Below are 13920 nucleotides of genomic sequence, written 5' to 3' on the forward strand. Positions count from 1 at the left end.
TGACAAAGGCATCATAATTAGATCAAAGTGAATAGAAATTGGATAAAATTTACAAAAATCTCAGGTTTAGCAACTCAAAACCATGATAAAGAAGTCTATACTCAAAGAGCAATTAGAGAATTAAATCGAATTTTCATTTTCCAAATCTTTACAAGTAGGGAAAATTTTGTAATAGTAACATAAAATTTTTAACAACAAACCAAAAATGGTAGCTTGAAATATTTAGAAATTGTGCGAAATGAAAAGTAAGTTAGACATCATAGATACAAGTATGCTAAGAGGGTTCAAGTTTAACCAACAAAAGAGGTATGATGAACTTCCTAGGGATAAGAATTGAAGTCAAATTTACAAGGATGTCAAGGATAGAGTTTCACAAGATACAAGTGTCAAACTTAAAGGAGGAGCAAGATGAAGCGAGGAAATGAGGTATGAACGGTAACGCTTATGATCAAGAAGAAAGGAAAATTAGACAACAAGGAAACGCCAGATACTCAAATCTTAAACAACAATGTCATCATTCCACTAAGGAAACAAAGGGTAATAACTAGGTCAGGAAATGATAGGAAATTTAAAAAGGGATATATGAACATGTCAAGATGTGAGACTAAAAGAGTCGAATCATAAAGATAACTAGTTACCAACCAGTAAGAGATATCAGAATTAGGAAGGTATTCAAGACAAGGAAATAACGAGTAAACTTTTATACTTAAGAATCAAATCCAACCAATGTATGAACGAAAGGGAGGAAAACGATTATTGGTACGAAAGAGGATTTTTAAGGCTTAATCCATACGCTTCCTAAAACTTAAGGTTCTCTCTAACAAGGTCACGCCTATTAGGGTATTGTACCTTCATGACAAAACGACCAAATCCCAAACAAGGGTCAAGGTAAAATAAACGCTCGCTTAAGGGGTGATAGACCGGTTAGATACTTCTTCCACCTATCTTATCACATATTAGGATTTCCCTAAAGCAAATCTACCACTCTAGTATAAAAGTATCTCTGTATCTCAAGAACTCGACATAACCTCAATGTTTTAAAAACCAAAGAATAAATTGACAAAGACTTCTCAACAAAGTTCTCAAGAAACAACTAACACCAAATCACATTCCCAATCTATACGGGATTGTTAACATCTAAAAATGGGGTTTCTTCCAAATTCATATTCTAAAATTATCTCATGTTTACTCCTAAGGTGACGACGCTCAACCTACTAAGCTTTCAAATCCCAAACATAAACAACAAAGCCAAGTTCTATAACTTTAATTACATAGGCAACTCATTCCTAACACAAAGAATCCACCAATCGATTATACTCACTTTGTCAAGGAACTAGGTATAAGAATCACTAAGTATGGCTCATCACATTACCTAAGTCTTTCTAACATCACATCCTCTCAAAACCAGGGTTAAGGGTCAGACACAAACAATCTCCTCAAAAGTCGAATTTTCCAACCAAGGTCAACATTCCTCACAAGAAAAAGTACTATCTAATGGCGTTAAGGGAGGATAAGCAAAGAACAAAGGACAAGTTAGGAGTACAAGCGTAGCTTTTAAAGTAAAACAGAAGGGAGTTTAGAAGGAGGATAAGCACCAAGAGATTAAGAATAAGGCGAGATACAAAAAGAACGAGAAACATCTTCAAGGAAGTAGAAGCATTCTTCAAAGGTTGAACAAATCTTTAATCCTCAAAGAATAGGCACTAAATCTTGATCTTCGTAAAATATAAGTGTCCTTTCAATGGAACGGAGATACTCTTGGCGATCACTCAAGAACATCAATATTCCAATTCAAAGACATAAAAATACATTTTTACACCAACAAATGATAAAACTAATTATCAGACGTCTCCAATAACAAGTTTTAACACCAATTGACGTTAAAACAAGTGAAAAACATTAAAATATTTTCAAAACCTTTAGTTCAATTTTTTTTTTTTATAATAAGGGTAATAACTCCATTAGCTATAGATAAGCTCACGGTCATTGATCCAAGAACGCAACAATTATTAAATGACAATCAACAAACAGGTTAGTACCTAACAAAGAGCAAACACAAAGAGACTACAACATAAGGTCCTAAGTCTACCCATCTTACCCATCTCTCAAGTTTATTATTTTAAGGTCAAGTTATTTATATTGGGGTGCACAAACGTGCGTCGGGAGCAAATATGCTCTGATACCAACCGTGACACCCTCATTTATCGGAAAAATAAACACGTAATTCTAGAATAAAAGCGCATGGATATGTTTGTAATAGGTTCATTTGGGTAAAAACCGTAATTTTTAAAAACCTCGAACTGTTATAAAGATATCCAAATTGGAAGGTGTCAAACATACAAGGTCTAACTAGAAGTTTCACAACATAACCATCGCTAAAGTCGCGAATAGCAAATTATACAACCAAATGTAAAGAGGGAGACATATGTCCCTAAAATGTATGTGACATAAAAAGTGTTTAAGGGTCACAATAAAATAAAGCCAATCTAGGTCCCAAGGTTACTTTGCTCGCTAGCTCGTCCATATACCCCATATATGCATCACCTACCTGTCAATCACATTTTATACAAATACGAAAGCCACAGTCAGTGGGGAGTAACTCCGAGTTCTCCCAGCCACGAAATGTCATAATTAATATAACATGTAAACATAAGAATATGAATATGAGTAACACATAGCCTTAGCATATGGATGCTAGACAATCGTGCTTATCATGTGAACAACAATATAACAACACATAGTCCTAGCATGTGATTACTAGACCGACTCATACTACCCTATCATGTGAATCACATAACATCCGGGAATCCAAACTCTATCAACCATAGCCGGCTTGCATCTCACCTTCTATGATTCATAGAATCATCAAACAAGAAAGGACAATATATCTAGAGACAGGCATAAGTTCCTAGTACAGTCAATAGTCACTTTGTAACTCGAGTCTATACCACGAGGTAGGGAAGCTAGTATTTTGGCTCAGAGGTTAATATGAATAAAACATGGCCAAAACACCTAGTATCTTGGCTCAGAGGTTACATTTAAAACATGGCCAAGATACGACTCAACCCTAATCCTAGATCTGCTTGCAGAGACCTAGAGAAATGCGGATAAAACCACCGCACCCAAGACTCATGATAAAACCACATGAGTACCCTAAGGAGTCCACCAAAGGGTTGGCTAGTACTTAAGCTGACCATCTCCTCACAAAATAGGCAGAAAGGTCATGCCCCAGCTTGGATATAAACCCACCAAGCCAGGAACACAAAGGCTATTAAGCCGCAAACATATACTCGTCAAAGACTATAATGGCCAATCTATGACGAAGGCCGAAATACTCACCTAGGACCTAAATAAAACCAATCTAGGTCCCAGCTTGAATACTTTAGCCCACACCACACAAGACAAGTAGGACACCCAATTAACCATAAGAGAGGCAAAGAGTCCAAACTTGCACACTCAAATGATCATACACACCCTAGCATATGAAAGGTTACGCAAGAGCATATTCAACTGACAATCCAACAAAATCTCCAATATCAATAATAATCCAAATTCCAGCTAACCGTTAATCTCATAATTCATGAGAACAAGCTAAAATGGCAACAAGACAAGAAGACTGAAGTATAAGGCAACCAATTCATCCAACAACCAACATGTGAAATGATAGTCACAAATATTAAGGCATCAACGTAAAACATCCAACAACCAATCTCACCTCAAAGACAAACCCTCGACCCGAGTCCCGCGACGGGTCATCGGTCAAATCGAGGCTGACCGGTTTAAACCTAGTTTGACCAAACTCGTTCGGTCAATCAACTGCCCACTCGTAGTCTTGGCCTACTTTGGCCCAAATTACAAAATGTATCACAATGTCATTCTCATGCTATTTCCAATTTCTATCATGTGAAAAACGAAAGTAACACATTATCAATCACCTAAACACTTAACAATCACCAAACACAACATTTACTACTAATGTGACATTAATTCGTCGAGTAACTCGGAATAGTTACCTTACGCTAGCAAAGAGACAAGTAATAACTTGAGAAAGCTTCTAAAACCCAAAATTACTCTTCATCTTCAACCACATATGAGTCACCTAAAATAATTATGTGAAAGGACGATATTAACAAATTATCGTTATATAAAATATGAGACAGAAATTAATTTAATTATATTTTAAATAAACCAAAGTAGCGTCAAAACAATTTATAGACACGGCTCAAAAGTTATTATGACAACCTCAAACTCGGCCTAACCACTAACTACACATGGCCTCAAACTCGTGACTTAGCTAGGCCACTGCCTAGGCCACGGCCAGGCCACTGCTAAGCTACAGCCAGGCCACTGCCCGGTCTCATAACCCGCCACCACACAGCTCATAACTAGCTCATAACTAGACTGCAAGAGACCACCCATGACGACTACTCACGGCTGCCAAACAGCCGTGAAACCATTCCACAATCCGTGATGAAAACATGGTCTAAGTGTCCAGATTTGCGTTCTCAAAACCCGCCCCAAGCACTCATCCTTACGACCCAACTCAGTCCCAAACATGTTCAGTGAATCGTCTCAACCTCAGTAGCACTTACGCCCCAAAAACAGTCCCAAAAGGCACCATTTTATCCATCCCAAACTGCCCCAAAACAATCCATACATGTCAGCATACACCGTCTTAAATATACCACTTACTAACTAGCATCCCAAATGATCCCTAGAGGTCAGTATACACCGTCTCAATCATCTCCACATATCAGTATACACCGTCTCAACTATACAACTGACTAATTAACATCCATAATGATCCCTATATATAATTATACACCGTCTCAATTATAAAACAGACTAACCAGCATTCGAAATAAACATATTTTACAAGTAATATCGAGTAATCTATAATTGTTACCTTTTTTCGATTGAACTAATCATTTATGACTAACAAATCTTCTACAAGACCGTCTATCTTAGCATCTACAACCGGCTTATAATAAATAAAGCTAAAAGTATAAATTGGGTTTGTAAAAATACATGACGAAAATGAATGTTACTTACATCGGAATGACGAGAACGACGAAAGGAGCGCTATGGAACAAAAATAGTAGAAAACGGATGAGAAACGGAGGGATGGAATTAATGTTTGGAACAAAAATTGAAAACGTGAAAAAGAAAGAACAATCCAGAGGGACGAAGAAGAGAAAACAGCGTGAAAGAATGAAAGAATGAGTGACGAGCTTGCTTGCCTGCTATATATTATACGTACGTTTCTTCGTCGTTAAGAAACTTCGATAGTTATTAAAACCGTTTCGAGTTAAATTTAACCGGTTTAAGAAAGAGTCTCATAAATGAAACGGAATCAATAATAAATAAGTTTATAGAATGAAAAATAAAATAAACTCAGATAGTTAACGGAAATAATAAGAAATCGGCTTGAAACGGAATTATTAGCGATTTTTACGAAACTAACGGATATTAATAAAAATTGCTAATTTAGTGAAATAAGCTCAAAATAGCTAATTGGACGGTTTTGTTCCCAAAATCCATCTCGGGTTCACTTAAAACAACTTTCATAAGGACTCGTAAAGAAACGGAAATTATTAAATAAATAAACTCGAACTAACTTCAATAAACTCGAACTAACTTTAAATAAACTTATTAATGATTATTAAAATTAACGTATCGAATTATGATGAAATTAATTAATTAGCTAAGCATATATATATAAATCGTTAAATGATGTAATTAAATTCAAAATAGCAATTAAAAGAATTTTATCCAACTTAATAAAATACGGGGTGTTACAGACATTCTCGTATATGCACTTTTAAACGAAGAGAAATCAAACTTCTGCTTACACTTGGAACCCAATACCATCTTATTACTTACTTTACCCTTTTGAGGACTTTCTTTCTTTGCAGTAACAATTTGTTTACTAACTGAAACAATTTGTTTCTTAACTGCAAGATCATCGTCACTTTCTTCATTTATCTTCTTTGCGAAAGATTTTATAGACTTAGATTTACTGTTAATAGTAGCAGATTTACGCTTTCTTGTAAATGGAGCACACTCATTTTTACCATCAGTGGAACTTTCAGTTGGTGAAAAAATAAAAGTAACTTTTCTCCGCTTTTTAGATTTTTTATCTTCCTGCTCCATAGTCCGTAATAATAAAATGAAATTACGAAACAAGTACTGAGATAATCAGATTATCTAATTTTAGGAAATGTACATTAATCGCAAATATAATGTTCTTTTAGATGATTCAGAACAATTTCTATATTAATAACAAACGGCACATTAATTTAATCTGAATGTCCATTATATTATTACCTTCAATTAAAAACCCAAAAATTCACAATTAGAGATAATCATCGATTTACCTAATTTTACGAAATGTACATTAATAACAAATATAATGTTCTTTACATATTTGAAGCAGTTCCTATATTAAAAACAAACGGCATATTATTTTAAACTGAATGTATTATATTATTACATTCAATTGAAAATATAAAATTGACATGTAGAAATAATCACCAGTTACCTAATTTTAGGAAATGTACATTAGTCACAAAGATAATGTACTTTTAGATGATTCAGAAAGATTTCTATATTAAAAACAATACGCACATTAATTTAAAGCTGTATGAACAATATATATTATTTCCTTCAATTAAAAATTCAAAATTAACAGAAACTAGAAAGTAAATGTTAAAAGAATACTTCAGAGATATAAAATTGGGGAAGAACAATGCGAATGTGTTTCTAAAGGTAGAAAAAATAATTCAAGCACATTAATCCGAATTAATTTTTACAACAAAGTAAAGTAGTATAAATATCGAAATTAAAACATCAAAATTATACTTGCTATTGAACAATTAAGTGATCCAAATTAAACATTATATTAAGTTATGATAGAGAAGAAACGAAATTGAAAAGAAAATACCTTAGTATAACGGAGGAAATTGGGCGTAACTTCAAAATTATACTGCTGTTGAACAATTCTCCTATGACAACGTCTATACTTGTAATGTAAAACGACTGAGCTAAAAACTGGTTACTACTTTTTTTTTTACTCCGTTTCTTTTTTCTTGTAGGTAGTTAGTTACTATTATAATGTAACTGTTAAAAAATAAAGGAAATGATAAATACATTTAATACCCTAAAATAGTTAGTTAGTTACCTTGAAGCTTGGCCACTGCAGTCCCCGAAAGGGGTGGCTTACATGCTCCATGTGTTGGTGCGAGAATGCATGAACCCGGGGGGATTCAACCCCCTCGTCAACATAATTTTTTTTTTTTTTTTTTTTATTTTAAAAAACGACACCCGACGGACCAAGTAAACCTTTTTTTTTTTTTTTTTTTTTAGTATAACAAGGGCGGGGGGAACGGGACGAGAAAGAGTTTAGAGTTGGATTAAGAGGATCCTTGCTTCTCATTTGAAGGCGGCAAGACACCCTAGAGGGGCGGGTATCCTAAACGGGACGGGGAAAGGGTTTAGGGTTTGATTAGGCGGACCGCTACCGCGGATCCCCCTAATCAAACCCTAAACCCTTTCCCTTGGTTGTCATTCGAAGGCGGCAAGACAAAAAGACACCCTAGAGGGGACGAGTGAACCCTTTTTTGAGGGGCCGGGTATCCTAAAACGGGACGGGAAAGGGTTTAGGGTTTGATTAGGCGGACCGCTACCGCGGATCCCCTAATCAAACCCTAAACCCTTTCCCTTGCTTCTCATTCGAAGGCGGCAAGACAAAAAGACACCCTAGAGGGGACGAGTGAACCCTTTTTTGAGGGGCCGGGTATCCTAAAACGGGACGGGAAAGGGTTTAGGGTTTGATTAGGCGGACCGCTACCGCGGATCCCCTAATCAAACCCTAAACCCTTTCCTTTGCTTCTCATTCGAAGGCGGCAAGACAAAAAGACACCCTAGAGGGGACGAGTGAACCTTTTTTGAGGGGCGGGTATCCTAAAACGGGACGGGGAAAGGGTTTAGGGTTTGATTAGGCGGACGCACCGCGGATCCCCTAATCAAACCCTAAACCCTTTCCTGCTTCTCATTCGAAGGCGGTAAGACAAAAAGACACCCTAGAGGGGACGAGTGAACCCTTTTTGGGGGGACCGGGTATCCTAAAACGGGACGGGAAAGGGTTTAGGGTTTGATTAGGCGGACCGGTACCGCGGATACCCCTAATCAAACCCTAAACCCTTTCCCTTGCTTCTCATTCGAAGGCGGCAAGACAAAAAGACACCCTAGAGGGGACGAGTGAACCCTTTTTGAGGGGACCGGGTATCCTAAAACGGGACGGGAAAGGGTTTAGGGTTTGATTAGGCGGACCGCAACCGCGGATCCCCCTAATCAAACCCTAAACCCTTTCCCTTGGCTGTCATTCGAAGGCGGCAAGACAAAAAGACACCCTAGAGGGGACGAGTGAACCCTTTTTGGGGGGGGGCGGGTATCCTAAACGGGACGGGGAAAGGGTTTAGGGTTTGATTAGGCGGACCGCTACCGCGGATCCCCTAATCAAACCCTAAACCCTTTCCCATGCTTCTCATTCGAAGGCGGCAAGACAAAAAGACACCCTAGAGGGGACGAGTGAACCCTTTTTGAGGGGACCGGGTATCCTAAAACGGGACGGGAAAGGGTTTAGGGTTTGATAAGGCGGACCGCTACCACGGATCCCCCTAATCAAACCCTAAACCCTTTCCCTTGGTTTTCATTCGAAGGTGGCAAGACAAAAAGACACCCTAGAGGGGACGAGTGAACCCTTTTTTGGGGGGCCGGGTATCCTAAAAAGGGGACGGGAAAGGGTTAAGGGTTTGATTAGGCGGACCGCTACCACGGATCCCCCTAATCAAACCCTAAACCCTTTCCCTTGCTTCTCATTCGAAGGCGGCAAGACAAAAAGACACCCTAGAGGGGACGAGTGAACCCTTTTTTGGGGGGCCGGGTATCCTAAAACGGGACGGGAAAGGGTTTAGGGTTTGATTAGGCGGACCGCCACCGCGGATCCCCCTAATCAAACCCTAAACCCTTTCCCTTGCTTCTCATTCGACGGCGGCAAGACTAAAAGACACCCTAGAGGGGACGAGTGAACCCTTTTTTGAGGGGCGGGTATCCTAAAACGGGACGGGAAAGGGTTTAGGGTTTGATTAGGCGGACCGCTACCGCGGATCCCCCTAATCAAACCCTAAACCCTTTCCCTTGCTTATCATTCGAAGGCGGCAAGACAAAAAGACACCCTAGAGGGGACGAGTGAACCCTTTTTTGGGGGGCCGGGTATCCTAAAACGGGACGGGAAAGGGTTTAGGGTTTGATTAGGCGGACCGCTACCGCGGATACCCCTAATCAAACCCTAAACCCTTTCCCTTGCTTCTCATTCGAAGGCGGCAAGACAAAAAGACACCCTAGAGGGGACGAGTGAACCCTTTTTTGAGGGGCCGGGTATCCTAAAACGGGACGGGAAAGGGTTTAGGGTTTGATTAGGCGGACCGCTACCGCGGATCCCCCTAATCAAACCCTAAACCCTTCCCTTGGCTGTCATTCGAAGGCGGCAAGACAAAAAGACACCCTAGAGGGGACGAGTGAACCCTTTTTTGGGGGGGCTGGGTATCCTAAAACGGGACGGGAAAGGGTTTAGGGTTTGATTAGGCGGACCGCTACCGCGGATCCCCCTAATCAAACCCTAAACCCTTTCCCTTGCTTCTCATTCGAAGGCGGCAAGACAAAAAAAACACCCTAGAGGGGCCGAGTGAACCCTTTTTTGAGGGTCGGGTATCCTAAAACGGGACGGGAAAGGGTTTAGGGTTTGATTAGGCGGACCGCTACCACGGATCCCCCTAATCAAACCCTAAACCCTTTCCCTTGGTTTTCATTGGAAGGTGGCATAACAAAAAGACACCCTAGAGGGGACGAGTGAACCCTTTTTTGGGGGGCCGGGTATCCTAAAACGGGACGGGAAAGGGTTTAGGGTTTGATTAGGCGGACCGCTACCGCGGATCCCCCTAATCAAACCCTAAACCCTTTCCCTTGCTTCTCATTCGAAGGCGGCAAGACAAAAAGACACCCTAGAGGGGACGAGTGAACCCTTTTTGAGGGGACCGGGTATCCTAAAACGGGACGGGAAAGGGTTTAGGGTTTGATTAGGCGGACCGCAACCGCGGATCCCCCTAATCAAACCCTAAACCCTTTCCCTTGCTTCTCATTCGAAGGCGGCAAGACAAAAAGACACCCTAGAGGGGACGAGTGAACCCTTTTTGAGGGGTCGGGTATCCTAAACGGGACGGGAAAGGGTTTAGGGTTTGATTAGGCGGACCGCTACCACGGATCCCCCTAATCAAACCCTAAACCCTTTCCCTTGGTTTTCATTCGAAGGTGGCAAGACAAAAAGACACCCTAGAGGGGACGAGTGAACCCTTTTTGGGGGGACCGGGTATCCTAAAACGGGACGGGAAAGGGTTTAGGGTTTGATTAGGCGGACCGCTACCACGGATCCCCTAATCAAACCCTAAACCCTTTCCCTTGCTTCTCATTCGAAGGCGGCAAGACAAAAAGACACCCTAGAGGGGACGAGTGAACCCTTTTTTGGGGGCCGGGTATCCTAAAACGGGACGGGAAAGGGTTTAGGGTTTGATTAGGCGGACCGCTACCGCGGATCCCCCTAATCAAACCCTAAACCCTTTCCCTGCTTCTCATTCGACGGCGGCAAGACTAAAAGACACCCTAGAGGGGACGAGTGAACCCTTTTTTGGGGGCCGGGTATCCTAAAACGGGACGGGAAAGGGTTTAGGGTTTGATTAGGCGGACCGCTACCGCGGATCCCCCTAATCAAACCCTAAACCCTTTCCCTTGCTTATCATTCGAAGGCGGCAAGACAAAAAGACACCCTAGAGGGGACGAGTGAACCCTTTTGGGGGGCGGGTATCCTAAAAACGGGACGGGAAAGGGTTTAGGGTTTGATTAGGCGGACCGCTACCGCGGATACCCCTAATCAAACCCTAAACCCTTTCCCTTGCTTCTCATTCGAAGGCGGCAAGACAAAAAGACACCCTAGAGGGGACGAGTGAACCCTTTTTGAGGGGCCGGGTATCCTAAAACGGGACGGGAAAGGGTTTAGGGTTTGATTAGGCGGACCGCTACCGCGGATCCCCTAATCAAACCCTAAACCCTTTCCCTTGCTGTCATTCGAAGGCGGCAAGACAAAAAGACACCCTAGAGGGGACGAGTGAACCCTTTTTGGGGGGGCCGGGTATCCTAAAACGGGACGGGAAAGGGTTTAGGGTTTGATTAGGCGGACCGCTACCGCGGATCCCCCTAATCAAACCCTAAACCCTTTCCCTTGCTTCTCATTCGAAGGCGGCAAGACAAAAAGACACCCTAGAGGGGACGAGTGAACCCTTTTTTGAGGGGTCGGGTATCCTAAAACGGGACGGGAAAGGGTTTAAGATTTGATTAGGCGGACCGCTACCACGGATCCCCCTAATCAAACCCTAAACCCTTTCCCTTGGTTTTCATTCGAAGGTGGCAAGACAAAAAGACACCCTAGAGGGGACGAGTGAACCCTTTTTTGGGGGGCCGGGTATCCTAAAACGGGACGGGAAAGGGTTTAGGGTTTGATTAGGCGGACCGCTACCGCGGATCCCCCTAATCAAACCCTAAACCCTTTCCCTTGCTTCTCATTCGAAGGCGGCAAGACAAAAAGACACCCTAGAGGGGACGAGTGAACCCTTTTTTGAGGGGCCGGGTATCCTAAAACGGGACGGGAAAGGGTTTAGGGTTTGATTAGGTGGACCGCTACCACGGATCCCCCTAATCAAACCCTAAACCCTTTCCCTTGGTTTTCATTCGAAGGTGGCAAGACAAAAAGACACCCTAGAGGGGACGAGTGAACCCTTTTTTGGGGGGCCGGGTATCCTAAAACGGGACGGGAAAGGGTTTAGGGTTTGATTAGGCGGACCGCTACCACGGATCCCCCTAATCAAACCCTAAACCCTTTCCCTTGCTTCTCATTCGAAGGCGGCAAGACATAAAGACACCCTAGAGGGGACGAGTGAACCCTTTTTTGGGGGGCCGGGTATCCTAAAACGGGACGGGAAAGGGTTTAGGGTTTGATTAGGCGGACCGCTACCGCGGATCCCCCTAATCAAACCCTAAACCCTTTCCCTTGCTTCTCATTCGACGGCGGCAAGACTAAAAGACACCCTAGAGGGGACGAGTGAACCCTTTTTTGAGGGGCCGGGTATCCTAAAACGGGACGGGAAAGGGTTTAGGGTTTGATTAGGCGGACCGCTACCGCGGATCCCCCTAATCAAACCCTAAACCCTTTCCCTTGCTTATTATTCGAAGGCGGCAAGACAAAAAGACACCCTAGAGGGGACGAGTGAACCCTTTTTTGGGGGGCCGGGTATCCTAAAACGGGACGGGAAAGGGTTTAGGGTTTGATTAGGCGGACCGCTACCGCGGATCCTCCTAATCAAACCCTAAACCCTTTCCCTTGCTTATCATTCAAAGGCGGCAAGACAAAAAGACACCCTAGAGGGGACGAGTGAACCCTTTTGGGGGACGTGATTAAAATTAGGGGGCTGAGTGTCTTAAAACGGGACAGTGAAGGATTTATGGTTGCATTAGGCAGACAGCGGTCTGCCTAGTTCAACCTCAAACCCATTCCCTTATTGTAAGAGGATAATCTTTGAAAGAAATGCGGGGTTAAAGCTTTGGTACATCGTTACATAGTAGTATGGACATTTGTAAAATGTTGAAAGTACATTATAGTTGATCAGTCTTGTAACTGGCTTTACATTAGAAAGGGTCAATTCTAAACAGTTAAAGCTTAGGTAGATGATAATAATTTAGATTCAAATAAACATTCATAATAAACTGCTAATATGTTCTGACAATAATACTTAATGAAAACGCATATGTTTCTAAACTTAACCGCATATTATAATTATACATAAATTAACATCAAAGTTCTTAACGCTTTCGCATTTTCGCAAACAGATGGATGAACACTTGCTCTCACCCTCCAGCAAGTCCTCCTTTAGATGTCTCTTATAACCGTCTATTAATTCCATAGCCTTCACGATCTTTGGCCAAGGTATAGTATTTTCACCATCAAGAAGAGCATATGATTCTCGTGACAAAATTTGTGACACAGGTGAGAAACGACGGTCCATGTCAGCCTCGTGTCTTTGTTTTTCTCTATTAGCTTCAAGTTGTCGGGCTATCTTTGTCTCTTTCAGCCGTGATAAACTTCATCTGCGCTTCAAAGCAATGTCCACCTCTGTTGTAGTGACTTTGCATTCATTTACTATTTCAGTTTCTCGTACGGCGCTTCACGATGTTCTTCTAATACTTTGTTTTTACCAAGCACCTCAATAAGATGTTGATCCAGTGAATCTCTTTCACGTTTCGTTTCAGCGGGATCATACTCAACGTTAGCGAGTTTTTGCTCGATATCCGACATTATTTCCATATTGGTAACCGAACTCATATGCAGTTCGGGCAAAAAATAAACGTATTTTAAAAAGAGTGACAATAAACTTAAGGCAGTATGGGAAGTACCAACTTCAACCATATTTAAGGCCATACTGTAGGGTAAAACAAATTAACGTGGGCTTTCACATTGTATAATCATGCAAAGAGCAAACAATGTTATTGTGAAAACAGATTACAACAAAAGGTAAAATAATCTTCTCCCTCAAATATTAAGCACATTGCAGATTGAAATATCTACTATACTTAATTTTGGCAAAACGTTCGAGCCACAAATGCAGTTTGATTTTCAGACCTGAAACAACTTTTAATTCATCTGGGACTATAGTATATATTTCTTTTCACAAGATTAAAAAACATACTGATTAATCAAATAATACTTATAAATGAAATAATCTGAATGTTATATAGGCTACTATATTACATAAACCA

This window comes from Silene latifolia, chromosome 11 (genome assembly GCF_048544455.1).
Source record: "Silene latifolia isolate original U9 population chromosome 11, ASM4854445v1, whole genome shotgun sequence".
NCBI classification, from domain to species: domain Eukaryota; kingdom Viridiplantae; phylum Streptophyta; class Magnoliopsida; order Caryophyllales; family Caryophyllaceae; genus Silene; species Silene latifolia.